The sequence below is a fragment of the Macaca thibetana genome, chromosome 9 (genome assembly GCF_024542745.1).
Source record: "Macaca thibetana thibetana isolate TM-01 chromosome 9, ASM2454274v1, whole genome shotgun sequence".
NCBI lineage: Eukaryota > Metazoa > Chordata > Mammalia > Primates > Cercopithecidae > Macaca > Macaca thibetana.
Window position 1 is genome coordinate 29,439,813 of NC_065586.1, and position 13,687 is coordinate 29,453,499.

At 47.9% G+C, this 13,687-nt stretch overlaps 1 protein-coding gene across 1 annotated transcript in view; it reads right to left on the minus strand.

Annotated features, from left to right (window-relative positions):
• The window catches only part of LOC126962977 (supervillin), a 270,490-nt gene extending 257,233 nt beyond the window's left edge, over positions 1 to 13,257 (minus strand). Inside the window, exon 1 of the mRNA XM_050804733.1 lies at positions 13,177 to 13,257. The gene's annotated coding sequence lies outside the window, so the exon portion shown is untranslated. The remainder of the gene's footprint in view (positions 1 to 13,176) is intronic.
• Positions 13,258 to 13,687: the final 430 nt, after the last annotated feature.

Consider the following 13,687-nt stretch of genomic DNA (forward strand, 5'->3'; position numbering starts at 1 on the left):
ACTTTCGGTATTCACTGTTAAGAAGGCATTACTCTTAGCAACAACTGTTTGTCCCACCAGACTGTGAACAATGCTTCAGGGAATAATAATTATTACTATTATATAATAAGAGGAGGGAAAGGAGGAAGAAGAAAAAGAGGAACATCTTGAGAGAGGAAACTTCTCTTACTATGAAATCTATTCTTCTCATCTTTTAAATAGTTATTCTCCTATTTACCTACACTTGGTGATGGTAACTAATTCAGTAAGCCTACATATAATCGAGGCAACTTTCCCTGTTTCTGCAACTCATTAACTCTTCCTAGTTGTCCCTAGAACCAAAACTAATGGGAAAACCATTGAGAACATATGAAAAAATGAAACAAAAGCCATTGTTGGGTAAATACGAGCAATGCGTGTGAATTTGGCAACCAAAGAAGATAAAAAGTTTGGAGGAGAAAAAGGGTTGGGTGAAGATTATGCAAACACAGCACTTAACTTTTCAAAACCAACTTCTAGCTGAAATGGAAAATAATGGAGAAGACATTGTGTGTAGGGAGACTTGGGTATGGGGCAAAGGAAGTATGAATGGGTTTATAAATTGTAGACCTACCAAGTTCTACAAACAGATAAAGGATACTACTATTTGAACCTAGAACTAGTATCTGTGCTCAAAATGAAAGTCAGAAGTTTTCCACAATAAGCTTACAGTTTCTTCTGAGTTTTTTGTTTTCTCTGTCTCTTTGTATTTTTTTTTCAAGAAGCCTAAATACAAGAGATGGAACCAATTTGTTCATGGAAAAAAATAAACTGCTTTCACTGCCTGCTATAACTAACTTGCGCCTTCTTCCAACACAGTGAGAAGCAAGTGTATAGAAAAAAAATGCCATGCAATGAAAGCTTTTCATTCTTTTTTAATGAGGATTTAAAACACACATACACACACACACACACACACACACAGATGTTGGGTTTACATAAATAATCCTCCAAAATATCTTCCAACCATATAATTTTCTTGTTAAGCATATAATATGGTTTTTCTTTTTCCTGGAAACTCAATGCCAGGATATATCATGGTGACTATTTTTTTAAAAAATAATTGGATAATTCTGGGGTCAGAATGAAAAAATATATATAAATCCTATTTCAAAGTCTAATATTGAATTCATTTTCAGGAAGTGGATGGACATCGTCTAACTCTGGTTGAAGTAAGCTGTCTCTTCACTTGAGTTCATGGTCTATCAATTTTTTCCAGGAAGTTCTTAGCCTTATTTTTGGACTTAAAAACTGATGAGCAGCTGGGCAAGGTGGCTCATACCTGTAATCCCAGCACTTTGGGAGGCTGAGGCGGGTGGGATCACTTGAAGTCAGGGATTCAAGATCAGCCTGGTCAACATGGCGAAACCCCATCTCTACCAAAAATACAAAAATTAGCTGGGTGTGGTGGCACATGCCTGTAATCCCAGCTACTCGGGAAGTTGAGGCATGAGAATGGTTTGAACCCAGGAGGGAGAGGTTGAAGTGAGCTGAGATCACACCACTGCACTCCAGCCTGGGCGACAGAGTAAGACCCTGTCTCAAAAAAAAAAAAAAAAAAAAGCATGCATGCTCACCTCTAAATTTCTAAATTTTCAAGGTGGAATTTCCTCATTATGGCACACAGTTCAGGGTCAGAGGTCCGTCTTTCTACTTGCCTGCTATCAAGAGCAGGAAACAGGACAGGCACAGCACTAAGGAAGAGCATGCTTATCAAAGTTTCTCCTAGAGCCTCAGGGCGATTCATCCTGCAGAGGACCGCTCTTGGGTCCTCAAGGGTTCCTTTTGGAAAAGGGCAGGATCTCATGCCCTCTTTGAGCCTCTCCTTCCCTTCAAGAGTAATAGGTTTCCTCCAACCTGTCCAGTCAGTATTCTTCAGGATCATAACTGGGTCTTATCAGAACCACAGAGCCTTGCAGTCCTTAAAAGGCAGGAAAGGGGAGATAAGAGCAGTGTAACCAGCAGGCTGCTGAAAGCGAGGATGAGATTTCTGAGAGCCTGTATTCAGGCACACAGATGTGTCCTAGCAGGCAGGCTTCCCCTCCACGAGAGGTTCATTTAAAGAACCGATCCTGAAGAGGAAGTGACTCTCCGCTTCCGCAGGCCTGAAATAGAGCCGCTTGCCTCACCAAGTACCACTGAGGGGATCCAGGCAGAAACCAGAGGCTGCTGGTTGCGATGCACAGCGCTGAGAAAGGAGGCAGAGGGCTCTGGGGCTCAGTCAGGCTGATGGCCAGTTTCTGTAACGCTCAGCAGAGGGGAAAGAAAGCCTCTTTAGAAACAGAGTTGGCAAAACACTGAATATAAAGAATACTCAGAGAAAATGCGTAATTACAAACACCGAGGAACCGTCTAGACTAGATCCCCATGGTACATCCTTTATAGGAGAGAGTGAGGCTAGGGCTAACTCTCCACCTACATCCTTTTTTAAAAAATAAAAATATGTATATTTTAGAAACAAGGTCTTGCTGTGTGGCCCAGGCTGGAGTGCAGTGGTGCAATCATAGCTCACTACAGCCTCGACATCATGGGCTCATGTGATCCTCCCACTTCAACCACCCAAGTATCGAGGACTACAGGTGTGTGCCACCATGCATGGCTAATTTTTTAATTTTTTGTAGAGATGGGGTCTTACTAAGTTGCCCAGGCTGGTCTCAAACTCCTGAGCTCAAGCCATCCTCCTGCCTCAGCCTCCCAATGCGCTGGGATTACAGGCATACACCACTGCACCTGGCCCCCACATATCTTTTATAGCAAGTGGCTCTCCAGGCTTCCTTATTCCTGCTTGATGTGCAGAGATAGGGATGGTTAGAGGAGGAAAAGTAAACTTAGGAATTTACTGATATATCCTGTCATTTATGGCAAAAGGTTTATGACCTTGGATCTGAATCCAAACCCAGACTCGACTACTTATTGTCATACCTCATTTGAGGTACTTAACCTACCAAGGCTTCCACTTAAAAAAACTGTGCTAATTGTGGCCGGGCGCGGTGGCTCATGCCTGTAATCCCAGCACTTTGGGAGGCTGAGGCGGGCGGATCACTTGAGGTCAGGAGTTCAAGACCAGCCTGGCCAACATGATGAAACCCTGTCTCTACTGAAAATATAAAATTTAGCCAGGTGTGGTGGCGCATGCCTGTAATCCCAGCTACTCGGGAGGCTGAGGCAGGAGAAAGGCTTGAACTCAGGAGGTGGAGGTTGTGGTGAGCCAAGATCATGCCACTGCACTCCAGCCTGGGAGATAAAGTGAGACTCCGTCTCAAAAAAAAAAAAGTGCTAATTAAAGTACAGCATGTCAAGCCCTCAAAGCCCTCAGCACAGGGCCTGGCAAGCAGTGAACAGTCAACAGATGATGCTACCAGTGGCAGCACCACCGTCATGGCATCCTCTCATGCCTCCATGACATCTAGAATGTGCTTCCATCACAATTCCTATGCTTGTTTATTTACAAATGTATCCCCCACTGTAAGCTCCGTGAAGGCGGGATTCACTCTATTGTCTCAATAACAACCATCAAATGGGCACACACGTCCATGTGCACAAGCATACACACACATACCAAGCATACACACACGTGCACAATCATACACACACATGGTTATCAAATGTTTGCTGAACAAAGGAATGGCAGAATCAGCAGTCTGTTTGATTACTTTTACTTCCTGTGTCTACATAATTCCAATTTCAAAGACCTTTCTTCAGATGCTAATAATAACATAATAATGTTCATATAGGTGGATAACTTGACTAGGTTAACTGAAGTTGATGGTTACATCAAGATTCTATGTCCAGCAACACCAATTAAAGAAGACTGCTGAAACAAAGATCCCTTGGTCTGTGTGTGCTCCAGTCTGTACTAACAGTAGCTGGAGTATAGTGTTGTGATCATAGCTCACTGTGGCCTCGTACTCCTGGGCTCAAGGAGTTCTGCCTCTTTGGCCTCCCAAGTAGCTGGGACTACAGATGTGGACCTCCACACTAGCTAATTAAAAAAAAAAAAAAAATTATAGAGAAATGTTGCCCAGGCTGGACTCAAACTCCCTGGGCACCGTAGACTCAACCATTACTCATCTTTATAAGTGCCCCAGGCCTGTCACACTGTAAACACTCAACTGAAACTTTGCTGAATTACATGCAATAGCCAAACCACCTGGGATAAGTAACATTGCCATAAACAGAGTCCCAGATCTACTGGGGCAAGAAAATTGTGCTCCCTTTTAATGGGGAAATTAAAGTACCAAACTATTTTGGCCTGGGTAAACAACTTTTCGCTTTTTGCAGAACTTAAAGTAGAGAAAGGAGAAACGTGCATTAAGTCGTGAATACAAAAAAGAAAAGAAAGTCACAAAAAGCAATATTTTTATATTTTTGCAGTGAACAATTGCCAGGTGGGAGGGCTCTGGGTGCACAGCAAACACTGCTGAGGCCCCCTGGCTGCTCTACCTCAAGGCAGGGCAAGAACCTCCAACTACCATCCTACTCTATTCCTGACCCTGAGTAAACCCTTATGTTCACAGCTTTGGGGGAAAAGTAAAGATTCCTTAATCAAGTCAATCTGTCAAGGATTTCCTAATACCTACTCTCTGGTATATTCTCATGGACAGAGGATCATAAGTAGAAAGCATCCCTAGCGAGCCTTTTGATCAAAAGGGTCTAGCACAGTCTTAATATGTCCAATTATTCATGAGTTACACCCACCCTAGACTGGCTCCAAAGCACAAACTCCCTTCTAAGATTTTCCAGAAATATGATTTGAAAAAGAAAAAAAAAAGTCAACGTGAATTCTGCTCTGTGTATGTACAATTTCCACTTGCAAGGGAAAGGTTATCCAAAACAAGCTTGTTTCAGTTACTTTCAAGGTACTGCCACAGGCAAGGACAGCCAAAATAAATTTCAAACCATTTTCCCCAAAGTTCAAACCTTCTAAAATGCCCTGACCTGACCAGTTTCAAAACTGGTATTTCCAAGTTACAGTTCCAAAGAATCCTTTTTAAAAGCAAAAATTTCCTGTACATAAAAACTTTGATAGCGTATTCAATATCATTATTATACTAAACAAAGGTGACGGCCAAATGAGATTGACTCAGAACAAAGGCAGAAGGGTTTGCAAATTGTTAAGAAGAAAAAAACTGAAAGGGAAAAGAATACAAGCCTCAAGAAGCACTGTCAAAAAGGGCGAGGAAGGAAAGGAAGGAAGGGAGAAAGAGCAGAGCAGCCTTGGATAGAAACAAAGCCATGTACTGGAAACCCTGGGAAACTGCAGACACAAAGGGTGAGCTAGCAGCGTGGAAGAGCTGAACAGGCAGCTGAATTGGCCAGAGGAAAGCTGAAAGAAGTAATCAGAAAGGATTGCAAGGGGGAAACTTACCCCAAGTCAAAGAGCAGGCTGGAGAGTGGAGAGCAATTAAACACCAATGACAGATGGAGATAAGGGCATCCAAGGCAAATGTGTCCCTAAGACACTTGAAACCCAGGCCTGCCAGGAGGTGGTTGGGAGACAGCAACAGACCAGGAGCAGGAGGGGAAGAATGTCAAAGAGGGAAACAAACAAAGGGTCCTAGGAGGAGGAGAAAGTTGCCAAAGTCTGGGGATGAGGGGCGGTATCAGGATGTTTGTGGGGAGTGGTACTATGGCTGTGTAAGGAATAATAGAGAAGTCCTGAGCAACGGAGGTCCCCCTCCCCCACCACGCTCATCACCTTCTTCCTCCTACAGGAAAATGGCTCTTATTTCTAACCCCAAGGACCATGATGTTGGGGGGACAACACAGTCACCACTACCATGGGGAGCTGGATCGTTTTCCAACAGTACCCCTGTGGAAAAAGAGGAACCAGGCTAACTTTGACCATCCACCTATATCTGACATCCATCAAGAATTTTGTAGTATCCCAAGGCATTAAGCAGGAGGAAAAAGTTTGATGGTGTAAAGGTGAAGTCGTCTTCTGAAAGGAGCTGGGCTGGGTAAAAAAGGATAGTGGGTGCAGTAGCCATGCTGGGCCTCTGTGTATATGGAGGGGTGTGTGTGTGTGGTGTGTGTGTGTGTAGCAGGACAGAGGGATGCATGTGTTTAAAAGTTGGCAATTGGCCGGGCGTGGTGGCTCACACCTGTAATCCCAGCACTTTGGGAGGCCGAGGTGGGCAGATCACAAGGTCAGGAGTTCAAGACCAGCCTGGCCAACACAGTGAAACCCCATCTCTACTAAAAACACAAAAATTAGCTGGGTGTGGTGGCATGCACCTGTAGTCCCAGCTACTTGGGAGCTGAGGCGGGAGAATTGCTTGAAGGAGGCGGAGGATGCAGTGAGCCAAGATCGTGCCATTGCACCTGGGTGGCAGAGTGAGACTCCGTCCCAAAGAACAAACAAACAAACAAACAAAAAAACTTGGCAATTGCTCTTGAGAGACAAGACTTAGAAATGTAACATGATGGCTGGGTACTGTTTCTCTTGCCTATAATCCCAGCATTTTGAGAGGCTGAGACAGAAGGATCACTTGAGCCCAGGGAGCTAGAGACCAGCCTAGGCAACATTTCTCTACAATTTTTTTTAATTAGCTTGGCGTGGTGGTGCACACCTGAGTCCCAGTTACTTGGGAGGCTGAGGAGGGAGGAATCCTTGAGCCCAGGAGTTAAAGGCCGCAGTGAGCTATGATCACACCACTGTACTCCAGCCTGGGCAACAGAGCAAGATCCTGTCTCTAAAAAAGAAAAAAGTAAAAGAAGAATAAGATGCTAAGAGAACTGCAATGTGCAGAGAAATGTACTAAGGAAGGGAGATTTATCCCAGTGAAAGCCCTGGGTGGAAAACCTAGTGAGGATCACTGAAGTCAGGGCATGCACAATGAAGCCGTAGGAGAAGATGAAACTCAACCTCCAGCTTTGTATAAGTTGACCCTTCCAGTCAGAGGGCAGTGCTGAACTTTCAATCAGGAGATTTTACTTCTAATCCTAGCCCAGGCAAGTTTCTCAACCGTGAAGCCTTGGTTTCCTCTTCTACAAGATGGAAACCCTGGGTCATCAGCCCTAAGAACCCAACGGACTTCTTGAGCGTCTCAAGTGAAAACGTCAGTAAAACCAAGTGAAAACTGAAAGACTGTAAAAACCTGTTATTACTGCACAAAAAGGATGAAGTAAGAGATACACGAACGTATAAATGGAGCCCAGAAGTGGATTAAGGGCTTAGAATTGTGGGCCCAACTCAGCAACCGTGAATCATCAGGGGATCTGAAGCAACAGCAGTTTCCAGTACAAGGAACCCCTAAGATTTAGAGGAGATTTGGAGTCAGAGGGTTTTATACATGCCCAAGCAATTCTGGCTTATTTTACAAACTCTTATAGAACAAAGGGGATTGAAACTGACTGAATATCCCAAAAAGGATTGTGATTGATGCTGGAGCTACTAGAGGGCCATTTATTCACAATTCACAAAAATTAGGAAGGCAAGATGTTTTGGGGTGCTGGCCAGGAACTGGAAGACAAGCAGGCCTAGGTGGAGACACAATACAAAACCTTTTTTAGGGACATGTACTTAAAATTCAATAAACCACGTAATGCCTCCTCTTATCTTCCTGTACCCAAGATTCTGCTCCTCGATTCTTACTGGCACAGCAACTTGCTACTCTGGCTTTATTTGAGTTGACATGATTACAACACTGTTCTGAAAACAAAAAGGTGCTGCCTCTGCTCTAGCCCTCATACTTGAAGTATTTGTTTACGTCTGTTGTTTCTGAACTGCGAGTCCACCCAGGGCTGGGCCCAACCCTTATTCATCTTTATAGGTTTCCCAGGCCTGTCACACTGTAAACACTCGACAGAAGCTTTGCTGAATTAAATCCACTAGCCAAACCACCTTGGATAAGCAACAACTTCTTATAAACTGAAGTTTTCGCACTGATTAAACAAAGGATGTGGGCAAGGTACCCTCCAACTCCAACAAATGCAAAACCAACAGAATGTTCTGAAAACACAAAAGCACTGTCTGGAGACACACTGTAACTTTTACGTATTTCATGCAATAGAAAAATGTATAGAATTAAATCTGATTCATATGTCAATTTTTAAGTAAACACTTATTTTTAGGTATTAGATCCATTCCTTTGTTAGGCAACGAAATATAAAAGCAGTCTCAGGTTTTACATATGGAAAAACTATACATGCCGGTTATCCTAAAATAACATTTATTTGGATTAAAAAAATGTTAATTCTGACATTTCCTTTTAAACCTCCTCCCCTGACAGACTATATCTGGAATAACATTGACATAACAGAAACAAATAAGTCTCTTTACAATGACTACAGTTTAACAAAGGCGCCTGTCTTTTTACCTTCCTTGTTTACTGAACAAAGGCAGCAAATGTAAGTACAGTTGCCCCAGCAGCTGGCAAGTTCTCTCCCATATGCGAAGAAGTTGTGGAACAGCTGGGGAATGCAAGATGCTTTTGAACAAGCTGCTATGTGATCCAAAATAACGCCGCCTGTTCATCTTCCGTACAATGGAAGCGACAGCCCAGCGCAGGTCTGGCGCATGCCCTGCAGCGGCTTCTTTCTTCCCAGATGGAGTGCAACAAGTGGCTACAAATGGAGTGAGATGCACAAAAGCAGGGATCTTGCTCCTAACTCTTTACATGCCTCCGATTGGTTATGCACGCAGCTCATTTTCCAGTGTGGGAGAAGCTGCATGTCATATCCAGATGTAAAACCTACATAAATGACAATCCTTCCCTGTCCTCCTGTCCATGCACTTTCCTGAAGATAATGTTCATGGTAACTACACATCGGGTGGTGTATAATGACATTATAACGTTTCTTTATGGTGCTTTAGTCCATACCAATTGTTTAAAAGAGCAAAACCCAAATCAAGAGGTATAAAATAGCAAAAAATGATCAGATGTATTATAAGAAATTAGATATACAGTATACTTATAGATACAATATACAATTTTATATTTCTTGCATGTATATACAATAGAGAGTATATTTGTTCATTTGAAAAACTTTCAAGTTTTTTTAACATATGAAATAGCTATACTGGTTGCTCATTAGTTGTTCAGCTTAACTGATCTATACTTCATGCTGTCATCTAGAAGTTAGTTTAGCAACTTTCAGATCATACATAGTTGACCATGTTTAAGGAAACATTTTTGAAATGTTATGTCTCAAACTCTCCTTCCTCTTCGATCAACTTCGTGGTTCACCTTTAAACAGACTGTCAGAAAACATTACATTTTCCAAGGAAATGGTCCCTCTTCCCAGGATTAGGCCAGCACAATTTTCACAGAAGCAGTTACATTTCTTTAGTGCCATTTATGGCTAGCGAATGAGAAGAGAGAATACATATTTCCTTTTCACCAGTTCATTTGGTTTGGGTTTTTGTTTTTTTAAATAAATTCCTACCATCTTGGCCATTAGAATACTGCGCTTTACATTTTAAAGAAAGGGAAATGGCTGAAAGGCCAGCCACAGAATTACACAGTGGCAAAACCAGGAGAAAAGCTCTACAGTTCAGGAGCTCCTTGTAAACTCCTTGGGCGACTGGACCGTTTTCCATCACTACCAACCTTTCCTGAGCCCCAACTTGCTGAGAGAAGGCGGAATTGCTGACTGCACTATATTGCCATATTCACTAAGAATAGGGTGTTCAGGGCAACTATGAACCACTTTACCTCTCTGGATGAGGGAAGGAAGGGAAGGATTCTGTTCTTAAACATCGTCATTAGTTAACATTTGTTGAATAGCAACTATGTGCTAGGTACTGTGCTGAGTATCTCATGAATTATCTAATTTAGTCCTCATGGTTTGAAACCAGGAGGCACTATTATTACTCATAGCTTGCTTTGTTTAGTTTTTTTACAGACAGTCATCTAGCTCTGTTACCCAGGCTGGGGTGCAGTGACGCAATCATAGCTCACTGCAGGCTCGAACTCTTGGGCTCAAGTGATCCTCCCACCTCAGCATCCCAAGTAGTTAAGAGTACAGGTAATTTTTAAATATTTTGTAGAAACAGGGTCTCACTACGTTGCCCAGGCTGGTCTCAAACTCCTGGCCCCAAGCCATCCTCCCACCTCGGCCTCCCAAAGCCCTGGTACTACAGGTGTGAGGCATGGCACCTGGCCTTTGATTTAGCTCAGATGTTGGGTAAATTGTCCAAGGCTACAGACCTCTAAATGGTGAAGGCAGCAACTGAACCCAGCCATTCTGACTTCCCAGGCTCTCCGTCATCAGCGCGCCTCGCTGCCTCTACCTGGGACATTCCAAGTCCCTGACTGTCACACCAGAGCTGCAAACATCTTCCTTGAAGGCAATACATTTTAAGTACATTCAGGACAATGCCGAAGTCCTATTTTGTAAACTTGAGCTCAAATGTTGTATAAAAGTTGTGAATACAACCACATCCTTGGATCCCTCAAAGAAATTCTGAGGTTTTAACTTATCAGTCAGTAAGGTGGGCCATTATATCCAAAGCATGCTTCACTTAATTTTAAACGCACATTCGGCACAGTGGCAAAGTCACATACAGCTTAAACAAGGTGGAAACTGTAGCTCCTTGCAAAAGAAAAGGCAAGCAGTGCTCCGTGCTGTGTAGAATTCCTGACGCCGGGCCCACCTGCCTGATGAAACACTGCAAAAAGCAAAGGACGACTATTTCCACCTCTCTTTGGAATTGTCTTATAATTCTAAAGGTTTGGGGAGGAAACCTTAGTTCTCTTCATATACATTAAGTTTTAAACACGAGTTGCTTCAGTTATGGCACTGTCATTAACACAAGCCAGAGATAGGTGGAAAGTCCACCAAGCCCTAAAGCCTAACATAATCAAACCTGAACCCCGGGGTACAGCACACACCCAGCAGTCCATAAAGCGCTCTTCAGTAACTGACTTTGCCAAAAATAAAAAAAATAACCTGCAAGGAATAAACAGTCCTCTTTGGCACAGGGCAGACTCTTGGATCTGTTAACCTCTCTAAGCCTCAGTTTCCTCATCTGTGAAACAGAAATCACCTCCTGGAAAGAGGTGGAAACGTTTAAAGAGAAAATGAAGAGCCTTCCACATTGTGTAGGGGAGAGTCCCTCATCCAACAGCACTTCATAAAAACCAGTGCCTGCCCTTTCCTTCCAACAGAAGAAGGGGGTGGAGGCCGATAAGACAAGACACGAAAACGTGAATTCCATCGACTGACTGCGAGGGGCCAGGGTTCACACTAAGCAGACTAAGAGATACGTCCTGGATTTCTCTTCTACACCACCTCCTCCTCTCCTGTTCAGATGCTGAGAAACATCTGGCGCAGTAGAGATGCTGCCTCTGACATTTCTATGACAAAACGTGTGCCTGTGCTAGGGTTTGCTCGGGCACAAGTTATCACAACCTCGAGATGGGACTGGGAATGGCAGACAGGAGCTCCTTTAATTTCCCCAGCTGGCCTCTCCCCTTGTGAGGAACTTCTCATTGCAATAAACTGTCAGACTCCACAAGATCTCTCAAGCCAACGCCTGAAGCGCTTAACCCCGCACCTGACCCAGATTGCGGCCTGGACTGCAGCCTCCCCGCCGCTCACTCACTGTAATGCAATTACCGCCTTCTGGAGCTCCACTCAGGGTGCAGGGGACGGATGCTAAACCACTCCCTTCGGGGAGCCCGCACGCGCGCAGAAACGTGGGCAGGCGGAGTGGCCTGGCGCACCACGCGTCGGGTTCAAACCCGCGCGGGCCCTGCGGGGGCGCCGGCCTGGGACCCCGGGCTGGGGCGTGGGGGCCACCGCAGCCCCGGCCACTTGCGGCTGGTGTCGGGAAAGGAACCGGGCGATGTCGCAGTTCTGATCACTGGCGCGCCACTCCCCGGGCCACCCGCCTCCCCGCCCTGCTCTCCGCGTAACGGGCAGCCGCGCTAACTTCCCGAAACTCCGCGGAGAGAAACCCTGTCCCGGCCCGCTCCTCCCCGCGGCGCGCGCTGGGGACGGAAGTGGGTGGGAGCCGCGGCCCCGCCGAGCCTTTGTTACGGCTCGGGGACCCCGCGGGCCGAGCGCAGCGCCCCGTCGCAGCGGCCCAGGGACCCACCGGCCTCCACCCCCGGGAAGCTCCCCCCGTTCCCGCTTCCGTCCCCGACAGGGCCGCCCGCAGCCAGAGCGAGACTGACCCGCGCCTGCGGCCCCAGAGCGGAACGCAGCGGCGCGTACTGGCGTCTGCCGGCCCTGGCTGCGCGCGCCCCTCGGCCACCGGGCGGAGGGACTTTCCTCACCTTCCCGGCTCTTCCACACCTACCGGTGGCAGGATCGCCGCTTCCCGCCGACAGTGGCTCGGCGGCCCAGACTTCTCAGCAGTGCCGCGGCCACGCCCCGCCTCGTTCCCACCGCGAGGGGAGCGGGTCCCAGTTCGGGATGATTCACTTCGCTCCTTACCTGGAGGCTCGCGCGTCCCCTCCCCTTGCGACCCGCGCGGCGGCCGGGAGCTGGCGCCCTCTGCTGGGCCACCAGGCGGGAGCACCCTCGGACGGGGTGGAGAGGGTGGGGACACGGAAGGGGGCCGAGCGCAGGCACCCCGCCTCTCCCAACACGGGCACCCCTTCCCAAAACAGGGACCAGTGCGCGGGGACCATGCTGGGCCGACTCCCGAGGGAGGCACGAGAGCTGTCCCCACGCCCCAGGACACGAACACGCGCCCGAAGCCGACCCCCTCCACGGCCGGCGGGTCCAGCCCCGTCCTCGGAGGTGGCCCAAGGAAACCGCGATGAATCGACATAAGCACGTCCTGTCTTAAAACACCAGAAAGGCAGATTTTACTTTGTTTGGAAACTAAGTTTGTGTCCTGTGTCTCAGTAGCTCTCAGGGTAGTGGCAGTCACGCCCCCGGGGTCCCAGGGCTGGGAAGAGGCTTGGGTGAGCCCCAGCTGCAGCCCCGGGGATGCGGGGCTTTAGGATCTCAGTGGGGCTGGAGGCCAGGGCCGCCCTGTCGCTCTCCCGGCCGGGGGTGTGGCTGTCCAACTCTCTCTGTCCACTCGCTCCAAGTGAACTCTTCCAGCAAGTTGGCCTCTCAGGCTGTCCCCTGAGGACCTGAGCGAAACTCTGGAGGGGGACCAGGAAGAGGGGAGAGAGGACATTTCCGAGAGCTTCCCGGGGGTGCGCCCACACTAGCGCGTCCACACTTGCGTCCCCACTTTTTCCCCCGACTCACCTTCTCCGCGCGCTCCTGCCGAGCCCCGACCGGGCTCGCACACCTGCCGGGCCCGGGCCGGGGGCGCACCCTTGCGCGGGACCTCGGTGGTGCGGCACCGTCCCCTGCCCAAGCTCGCTCTCAAGGAGGTGGGGGCCCCACGAGAGTCGGCCCGGGCCACTGTCGCCGTCGCCGCCGGAGCAGAGCCAGTGGCGAGCTCGTCAGGGCAGACCGGGCGCCTACGTCCCCGAGAGCCGGCGCGCGAGTCCCGGCCAGCGGGCAGGCGCCCGGTATTAATTGTAGGGCCCCCGGGTGTTGGCCGCCGGGCGCTCTGAGTGGCTCGGACCGCGCGCCAGGCCGGCAGGGCCGGCGCCACCCACCCCCTCGGCGCGCGCCCGGCCCAGGGACGCGCCCACGCGCACGCGCACGCGCCCGGCGGCTCGGGGCTCCCTGTCTCTCACCGGCTCTGCTGCCCGGAGGCAGCTACTTACCCTGGAGCCCTGAGACGCCCCTCTAAGTCTCCAGACCTTCC